Genomic DNA, 8,989 nt, shown 5'->3' with positions numbered 1-8,989 from the left:
TGCTGATGAGTGGTAATAAGAAGAATTTATTGTCATTCCTGATTTCATAGGGAATCATTCTAATGTTTAATCATGAAATACTTGTTTTTGGTAGCTATCTTTTAATGAATTGTCTATCAGGTGATTTTTCTCTACATATTGAGAAGAGCGCAACTTTTAATATATTTATATGGTGAGTTACACTAATTGATTTTTGAAAGTTAAATTATCCTTCCATTTCTGAGTAAACTCACATTGACCATGATTTATTTATACAGAGCCAAATTATAATTGTTAGTATTTTCTTTAGAATGTGTACATCTATTTACATAATTTAATTTATCTGTAATTTTTCTATCTTATACTGTTTTCTGTTTTTTGATATCGAGGTTATACTTGCCCTAAAAAATTTGTTGGGGAGTGTTCCCTCGATTTCTGTTATCTAAAAGATTTTATTTAAGATTGGAATAATCTGTTCTTTGAATATGTTGTAGAATTCACTAATAAAATCAAAATAATCTTAGCTTGTTGTATTTACCTGTTTGCTTGGTAGGTAAATTTTTAATTACCAATTTAATTTCTTTAATAGATATTAGAAAATTCAGGATTTCTAGTTCTTCAATCAATTTTGGTAAGTTATATTTTTCTAAGTCAACATTTTGTCCAAATTTTGAATGTATTAGCACAAAACTGTTTCTAGTTACTACTTTTAGATCTCTAGTATGTCTTGGTTACATTCTTCTTTTTATTCTTAACACTCTTTATTTGTACTTTTTCATATTTTCTTAATCAGTCTTACCAAAGGTTTGTCTGTTTCTTTCAGCTTTGTCAAAAAACAGCTATTCACTTTATTGTTGGATATTGTTTCTATTTCATTATTTTCTGTTTATATTTTCTTTCCTCGAATTTGTTCTGATTTTCTTTTCTTACCTTAAGTTAGATGTCTGCCTAGCTCATTGATTTATTCCTTTATTTTTCCTAATATAAGCTTTAAGCTTAGAAAGAGTTTAAGCACTATTTTAGCTTTATATCACAAGCTGTGGTAGTAATATTTTCACTATCATTCAATTCTAAATATTTTCTATTTTGTTATGTTTTTATGACCCATGGGGTATTATTTTGAAGAATATATCTGATTTCCAAATACATTTACTTTAAGCTATTTTAAAAATTGATTTATATGTTAATTGCATGATGGATGATGGTCAGAGAACATAGACCAACTGATAATGTATTTAAAATTGTTGAATTTAATGATTTCTTATCTAGAATCTTTGGCAAAAAGTAAATAAATAAAAAGAAAATTGTTGAATTTGAAATGTGATCAATATATATAACTGTTCTGTGCATATTTAAGAGGACTACATATTCGCTTATTGTTGGGTGGGACATTTTATACATATAAATTAAATAAAAATTGTTTAGCTCAATTCTTTTTTTTTTTTTTTTTTTTTCCTGAGACGGAGTTTCGCTCTTCTTACCCAGGCAGGAGTGCAATGGCGCATTCTCGGCTCACTGCAACCTCCGCCTCCTGGGTTCAGGCAATTCTCCTGCCTCAGCCTCCTGAGTAGCTGGGATTACAGGCACACGCCACCGTGCCCAGCTAATTTTTTGTATTTTTAGTAGAGACGGGGTTTCACTATGTTGACCAGGATGGTCTCGATCGCTTGACCTCATGATCCACCCGCCTCGGCCTCCCAAAGTGCTGGGATTACAGGTGTGAGCCACCGCGCCCGGCTTACCTCAATTCTATAGTCTCATTTTTTTTTTTTTTTTTTTTTTTTTTTGAGGTGGAATCTCACTCTGTTGCCTAGGCTGGAATGCAGTGGCCCAACCTCAGCTTACAGCATCCTCTGCCTCCTGGGTTCAAGCAATTCTGCCTCAGCCTCCCTAGTAGCTGGGACTACAGGCCCTCACCACCATGCCTGGCTACTTTTTTGCATCTTTAGTAGAGATGGAGTTTCATTATGTTGGCCAGGCTGGTCTCCAACTCCTGACCTCATTATCTGCCTGCCTCAGCCTCCCAAAGTGCTGGGATTACAGGCATGAGTGATGGCACCCGGCCTAATATTTTTTTTTTTAACTGTCATCTACAAGTTATTGAGAGAGCTGTTAAATCGCTGTGATAGTGGACTTACCCACTTTGCCTATAATTCTGTCAGGTTTTGTTTTAAGTACTTTGAGTCTATGCTATTAAATGCCTACGGGCTTAGCATTATATCTATTCCTGATGAATTGAACTTTTTGTTATTATCAGGTAGCCATTATTATCCCTAATAATGCTTTTTAACTTAATGTCTGTTTTGTCTAATTTTATTTTATTTTTTGGAGACATGATCTCAATTTGTTGCCCAGGCTGGAGTGCAGTGGTGTGATTTCAGCTCACTGCAGCCTCCACCTTCTGGGCTCAAGTGTTCCTCTTGCCTCAGCCTCCCAAGTAGCTGGGATTACAGGTGCATGCCACCACATCTGGCTAATTTTTGTATTTTTTGTAGAGAGCAGGACTCACTATATTGCCAAGGCTGGTCTTTAACTCCTGGGCTCAAGTGATCCGCTCTCCTCCACCTCCCAAAGTACTGGGATTAAAGGCGTGAGCCGGAGAGAGATCCAAGATGGCTGATCACTAGCAGCTCAGGCACCTAGCTCCCAGTGAAAGCGCAGAGAACGAGAGGACGCCACACTTTCAGATGAATATTTGTTGCTCACGGACCAAGAGATTCCCAGCGGAGGAGCCCCACGAGTCGCCAGAGTGACTCTTGTGGCCGGCGCGGCGGTTTTGCTGGCGCCTTAGAGCGGCAGTTCTTGGTGCAGAGTCCGGAGATTCCCGGGCAGAAAAGCACCATCAATCTTAACACCGCTGTTTTGGCCAGCGCAGTGGATTGCTCAGGTTTCGGCGCTGGGAATCAACAAGTTGGACGTCCACTCAGAGACCTAGTTAGAAAGTCGGTAATTACAAAGACGACAGAGGGATAAATATATAATAAAGGGAAGAAAGCAGCCTAAAAAGGCAGAGAATACTCAAAATCAGAGCACCTCTCCCTCTACAGGGGATCGCAATTCCTCATCAGTAACGGAACAAGGCTTAATGGAGAACGAGTGTGTTCCAATAACAGAAGCAGGTTTCAAAATGTGGATGATAAGAAACTTCTGTGAATTAAAAGAACTTGTTCTAACCCAATGCAAAGAAACTAAGAACCCTGAAAAAAGGTTTGACAAAATGCTAATGAGAATGGACAATTTAGAGAGGAATATAAGTGAATTGATGGAGCTGAAAAACAACACGAGAATTTCGTGAAGTATGCACAAGTTTAAACAGTCGAATTGATCAAGCAGAAGAAAGGATATCAGAAGTCGAGGACCAGCTCAGTGAAATGAAACGAGAAGACAAGATTGGAGAAAAAAGGATAAAAAGGAATGAGCAAAGCCTCCAGGAAATATGGGGCTATGTGAAAAGACCTAATTTACGTTTGATAGGTGTACCTGAATGTGATGAAGAGAATGAATCCAAGTTGGAAAATACTCTTCAGGATATCATTCAGGAAAACTTTCCCAACCTAGCAAGGCAGGGTAATATTCAACTCCAGGTAATACAGAGAACACCACAAAGATATTCTTCAAGAAGACCAACCCCAAGGCACATAATTGCCAGATTTATTAGGGTTGAAATGAAGGAGAAAATACTAAGGGCAGCCAGAGAGAAAGGTCAGGTTATCCATAAAGGGAAACCTATCAGACTTACAGCACATCTCTCAGCAGAAACCCTACAAGCCAGAAAAGAGTGGGGACAAATATTTAACATCCTTAAAGAAAAGAACTTTCAACCCAGAATTTCATATCCAGCCAAACTAAGCTTTATAAGCGAAGGAAAAATTAAATCTTTCGCGAACAAACAAGTACTCAGAGACTTCACCACCACCAGGCCTGCTTTACAAGAGCTTCTGAAAGAAGCACTATACATATAAAGGAACAAACAATATCAGCCTTTCCAAAAATATATCAAAAAGCAAAGAGAATTAACACAATGAAAAATTTACACCAACTAATGGGCAAAACAGCCAGCTAGCATCAAATGCCAGTATTAAACTTATATATATTCTAATTGGATAAAAAGCCAAAACCCATCGGTATGCTGCATCCAGACCCATCTCACATGCAACGATACACAAAGACTCAAAACAAAGAGAAGGAGGAAGATTTACCAACCAGAGAGTAAAAATAAACAAATAAACAAAAAGCAGGAGATGCAATTCTCGCCTCTGATAAAGTAGACTTTAAAGCAACAAAGATCAAAAGAGGCAAAGAAGGACATTACATAATGGCAAAAGGATCAATGTAACAAGAAGAGCTAGCGATTCTATAGATCAACGATACAGAAAATTAACAAGGACATTCAGGACTTGAACTCAGACCTGGAACAAGTAAACTTAATAAACATTTATAGAACTCTCCACCTCAAATACACAAAACATACATTACCACCTCACACCTATTCCAAAAGTGACTACATAATTGGAAGTAAATCACTCCTCAGTAATCGCATAGCATTTCATAGGTTTAAATGAAATATTGGTTGGTTGTTTGTTTGTTATTTTCTTCCCTTATTCCTTCCTGACTACATCATTAAGTATAATTATTGGTATAAAAGAGGTTTTCAATACCCATTACTAAATTGTATTCTAGCCTGGGCAAGAAAGCAATACTCCCATTCTCTCACTCTCTTTCTCTTCCTTTTTCCTCCTCTTCTTCATTCTTTTTTTCTTTCTTTCTTAAAAATAAAATAAAATAAAATAAAAAAATAAAGGCGTGAGCCACTGCGTCCAGCCTGTTTTGTCCAATTTTAATATAGTTACACAAGCTTTCTTTTGGTTTGTGTTTGCTAATTACATTTTTTCCATCTTTTTATTTTCGATCTTTCTGTAGTACAATTGTTGTGGTCCATGAGATCGGCACGTCTGCCGGGGGTCTCTTGACCAGCAAGAGGGTCCCAACACCTGGAAGAGAGAGTGCGCGGAAGAAAAGAACGACAGGAAAGTTTGGGGTCTGGAGGGCTGACGAGGATTGCCCAAGTCAGCGATTTATTTTGTGCACAGGGTCTCATTATATACCCCTTAGCCTGCAGTGGCTGATGTCAGATTACTTAGTGAGGTAACTACAACAAAGGAGAAGAGAAAATCACAACATTACAAGCCTAGGGTTCAAGCTAAAACTAGTAAAAGGAGAAGCATACAATCAACCGTCATAAAGATTGATCAAGAAGTCATAAAACAAACAGGTGACCTTTTCTACTTATCTGATAATCAGAAACACAGAAACAAGATCAATTTTACAATGGTCAAACCAAGGTATAAATCTTAGAGGTAACAATTTCAAATGTCATATGAATAGTCACAAGCTTCAGTGAGTACCTGGTAACGGAGTCATAAAACAAGCCCAGAGCAGAAACTTCAAGAAATAGAATGTGCAGTGAAACCACACAGCCTTCACCCAGCCAAGCTGTTAGATCAGTGAACCAGAAAACTTCTGCAAAATCAAACTTCTTGCACTTCCTTCTTTCCCTTAGCTCGACTGCGTCCAGGAGGGGAGAAATGTGTCTGGGCTCAAACTCCATTATGGCGGAGACACTTAGGGGTCTCTACGCTGGAGCGATCCCCACATACAATGATTTCTGTTAAGTCTCCTACAAACAATATGTAGTTAGTTTTTTAAAATACAATCTCTCAATCTGTGACTTAACTATCAAGTTTATTCAAATTTTACATATTGTGATCACATATAAATGGAATTATTTCTACCATTTTGTGTGTTTAATCTTTTTCTTTCTTTCTTTCCCTCTCTTTCTTTCTTTCCCTTTCTTTCTTCTTTCCTTCTTTCTTTTCACTTCATTTTTCCTCCTTCCCTACTTTTCCTTTTTTCTTTTTTTTTTCTTGAGTTGGGGTATCTGTCTGTCACCCAGGCTAGACTGAAGTAGTACAGTCATGGCTCACTGCAGCCTCAAACTCCTGGGTTCATGCAATCCTCCCACCTTAGCCTGCTGTGTAGCTGCGACTACAGGCACGCACTACCATGCCCAGCCCTGACTTTTTAAATTCCTTTTTTTTTGCCTGCTACTTGGAAGTTGCATGCTTTATTTATCTTATTTTAGTGGCTGCTGTTAAATTTCAATGTGCTTAATAAACTTAATATCGCCAATCTCCTCTTGCAAGGACTTATTTATTTCTTTAGAGATGAAGTCTTGCCATGTTGTCTAGGCTGGAGTGCAGTGGCTATTCACAGGTGCAATTATAGCACACTACAGTCTTGAACTCCTGACCTCAAGGGATCCTCTTGCCCCAGCCTCCAGAGTAGCTGGGACTACAAGTGCCTACCATAGCACCTGGCCCAATATGAGGACTTCAAAACATTTTAACTACAGTCACCACTGTATCATTTTACATAGTTCATTTTTCAGTATTTTATTTCAGTACTATTGCCAAAATTAGACTTTTTTTTTAAAGGCTAGTCTAGTGAAGCAGTGGGCGTGGAGAAGGAACAAAGAAATCTGTAACTGATTGTGATCAATTAGTTGTAAACACCACTGCACTCAGACCAGCCAAAATTAGACATTTATATTTCTATTTGTTGTTTAATGAAGACAATGGTTGTCATGATATGTCTATGTTTGCCATTTCTTTGCTCAAAATGCCTTCTTGCAGCTTAGATTTTCTTCGATTTCTTTCCTCATCCTGAAGTATTAATACATGCTTTAAATTTTAGGTTCTACAAGTGAGAGCCCATTGTTGGTAAACTCAGGTTTTTGATGATCCGTGATATAGTTTGGCTCTGTATCTGCACCCAAATCTCATGTTGAATTGTAATCCCCAATGCTCAGGGAGGGAAAGTGTGTAGCACTTCTCCCTTCACTCTCTCTCTCTTTCTCTCGGTGCTTTGTGAAGACATGCTTGCTTTCCCTTCACTCTCTTGCAATAATTATAAGCCTCCCTGGCCATGCCTCCTTTACAGGCTGTGGAACTGTGAGTCAATTAAACCTCTTTTCTTTATAAATTACCCAGTGTCAGGTAGTTCTTTATAGCAGTGTGAGAATGGACTAACACAGTCTGATAGTGTCTTTATTCAAAAATTATGGCAAAATAAAAGTTCAACTAATTGTAGAATTCTAGGCTGACAGTTAATTTCTCTCAGCCCCTCTGCCTTTTTTTTTTTTTTAGACGGAGTTTTGCTTTTGTTGCCCAGGGTGGAGTGCACCACAACCTCCACCTCCCAGGTTCAAGTGATTCTCCTGCCTCAGCCTCCCGAGTAGCTGGGATTTATAGGCATGCACCACCATGCCTGGCTAATTTTTTTGTATTTTTAGTAGAGACGGGGTTTCTCAATGTTGGTCAGGCTGGTCTCGAACTCCTGATGTAAGGTGATCCGTCCACCTCGACCTCCCGAAGTGCTGGGATTAGAGGTGTGAGCTACTGCACCTGGCCTTCTCTCAGCCCTTTGAAAATATTATACTGAAATCTTCAGATTTCATTGTTGCTACTGAAAAGTATATTCATTTTTTTATGGCTGCCACAAATTACCATGACTTTATTGAATTGAAAGAGCACAAATTTGGCTGGGCGCAGTGGCTCACGCCTGTAATCCCAGCACTTTGGGAGGCCGAGGCGGGTGGATCAGGAGGTCAAGGGATCGAGATAATCCTGGCCACGTTGGTGAAACCCAGTCTCTACTAAAAATACAAAAAATTAGCCGGGGTGGTGGTGCGTGCCTGTAGTCCCAGCTACTCGCGAGGCTGAGGCAGGAGAATTGCTTGAAACTGGAAAACGGAAGTTGCAGTGAGCCGAGGTCGCGCCACTGCACTCCAGCCTGGCGATAGAGCGAGACTATGTCTCAAAAAAAAAAAAAAACAAAAACACAAATTTATTGTTTCAAAGTTCTGTAGGTCAAAAGTCAGGAATCTCACTGGGCTAAAATCAACGTGTTGGTCAGCATGCTTTCTTTCTTTCTGAAGCCTCTTGAGTTTGTTTCCTTGCTCATACAGGTATTGGAAGAATTCAGTTCCATGCAGTTAAGGGACTGAGGTCTGTTTCCTCACTGGATGTCGACTGGGGGCTACCTTTTACTCATAGAAGCTCCTCTCTGATCCTTGCACACAGCCTCCTACATCTCAGGATCAAATTCTTCCCATGCTGCCATATCTTTGACCCAGCTAGTAAGCATTCTCTTTTTTTTTTTTTTAGTTTATTATACTTTAAGTTCTGGGGTACATGTGTAGAACGTGCAGGTTTGTTACATAGGTACACACGTGCTATGGTGGTCTGCTGCATCCATCACTCCATCATCTACATTAGGTATTTCTCCTAATGTAAAGCTATCCTTCCCAATCCTCCCACACCCTGCTATCCCTCCCCTAGCCCCCCCATCCCCCAACAGACCTCAGTGTGCCATGTTCCCCTCCCTGTGTCCATGTGTTCTCATTCTTCAACACCCACTTATCAGTGAGAACATGCGGTGTTTGGTTTTCTGTTCTTGTGTCAATTTGCTGGCATTCTCTACTTTTAAAGACTTTAGTGATTAGATTGGACCCACCTGGATAATCCTGGCTACTCTTCCCATCGGAAGGGTAATCTTAATTACTTCTGCAGAGTCCTTTATGCCATGTGAGGTAACATATTAATAAATTCAGGGTATTAAGGTGTAAACATCTTTGCAGGGTGTGGGGAGGACATTATTCTGCCAACCAAAGAAATGGGCTATCAGTCTAACTGTCTTTCCTTTGTAGATGATTTGGCTGTTCTCTCTAGTTGCTTTTAAGATCTGGCTGTTACTTTAGTATTTCTTATTTATCCTTGTGAACATTGGCTCTCCTCCATTCTCTTTTAAAATTCTTATTAAGCACAAACTAGATCTTCCTTCACTCTTTCTTTCTCTCCTTCTCCTTTCTCCTTTTTTTTTTTTTTTGAGACGGAGTTTCACTCTTGTTACCCAGGCTGGAGTGCGATGGTGCGATCTCGGCTCACTGCAA

The sequence above is a fragment of the Aotus nancymaae genome, unplaced genomic scaffold, assembly GCF_030222135.1.
Source record: "Aotus nancymaae isolate 86718 unplaced genomic scaffold, 86718_ANA_hifiasm-v0.15.2.pri h1tg000062l, whole genome shotgun sequence".
In the NCBI taxonomy this organism is placed as follows: Eukaryota; Metazoa; Chordata; class Mammalia; order Primates; family Aotidae; genus Aotus; species Aotus nancymaae.
The sequence above is the reverse complement of the archived record's forward strand: the minus strand, read 5'-3'. Positions refer to the sequence as shown.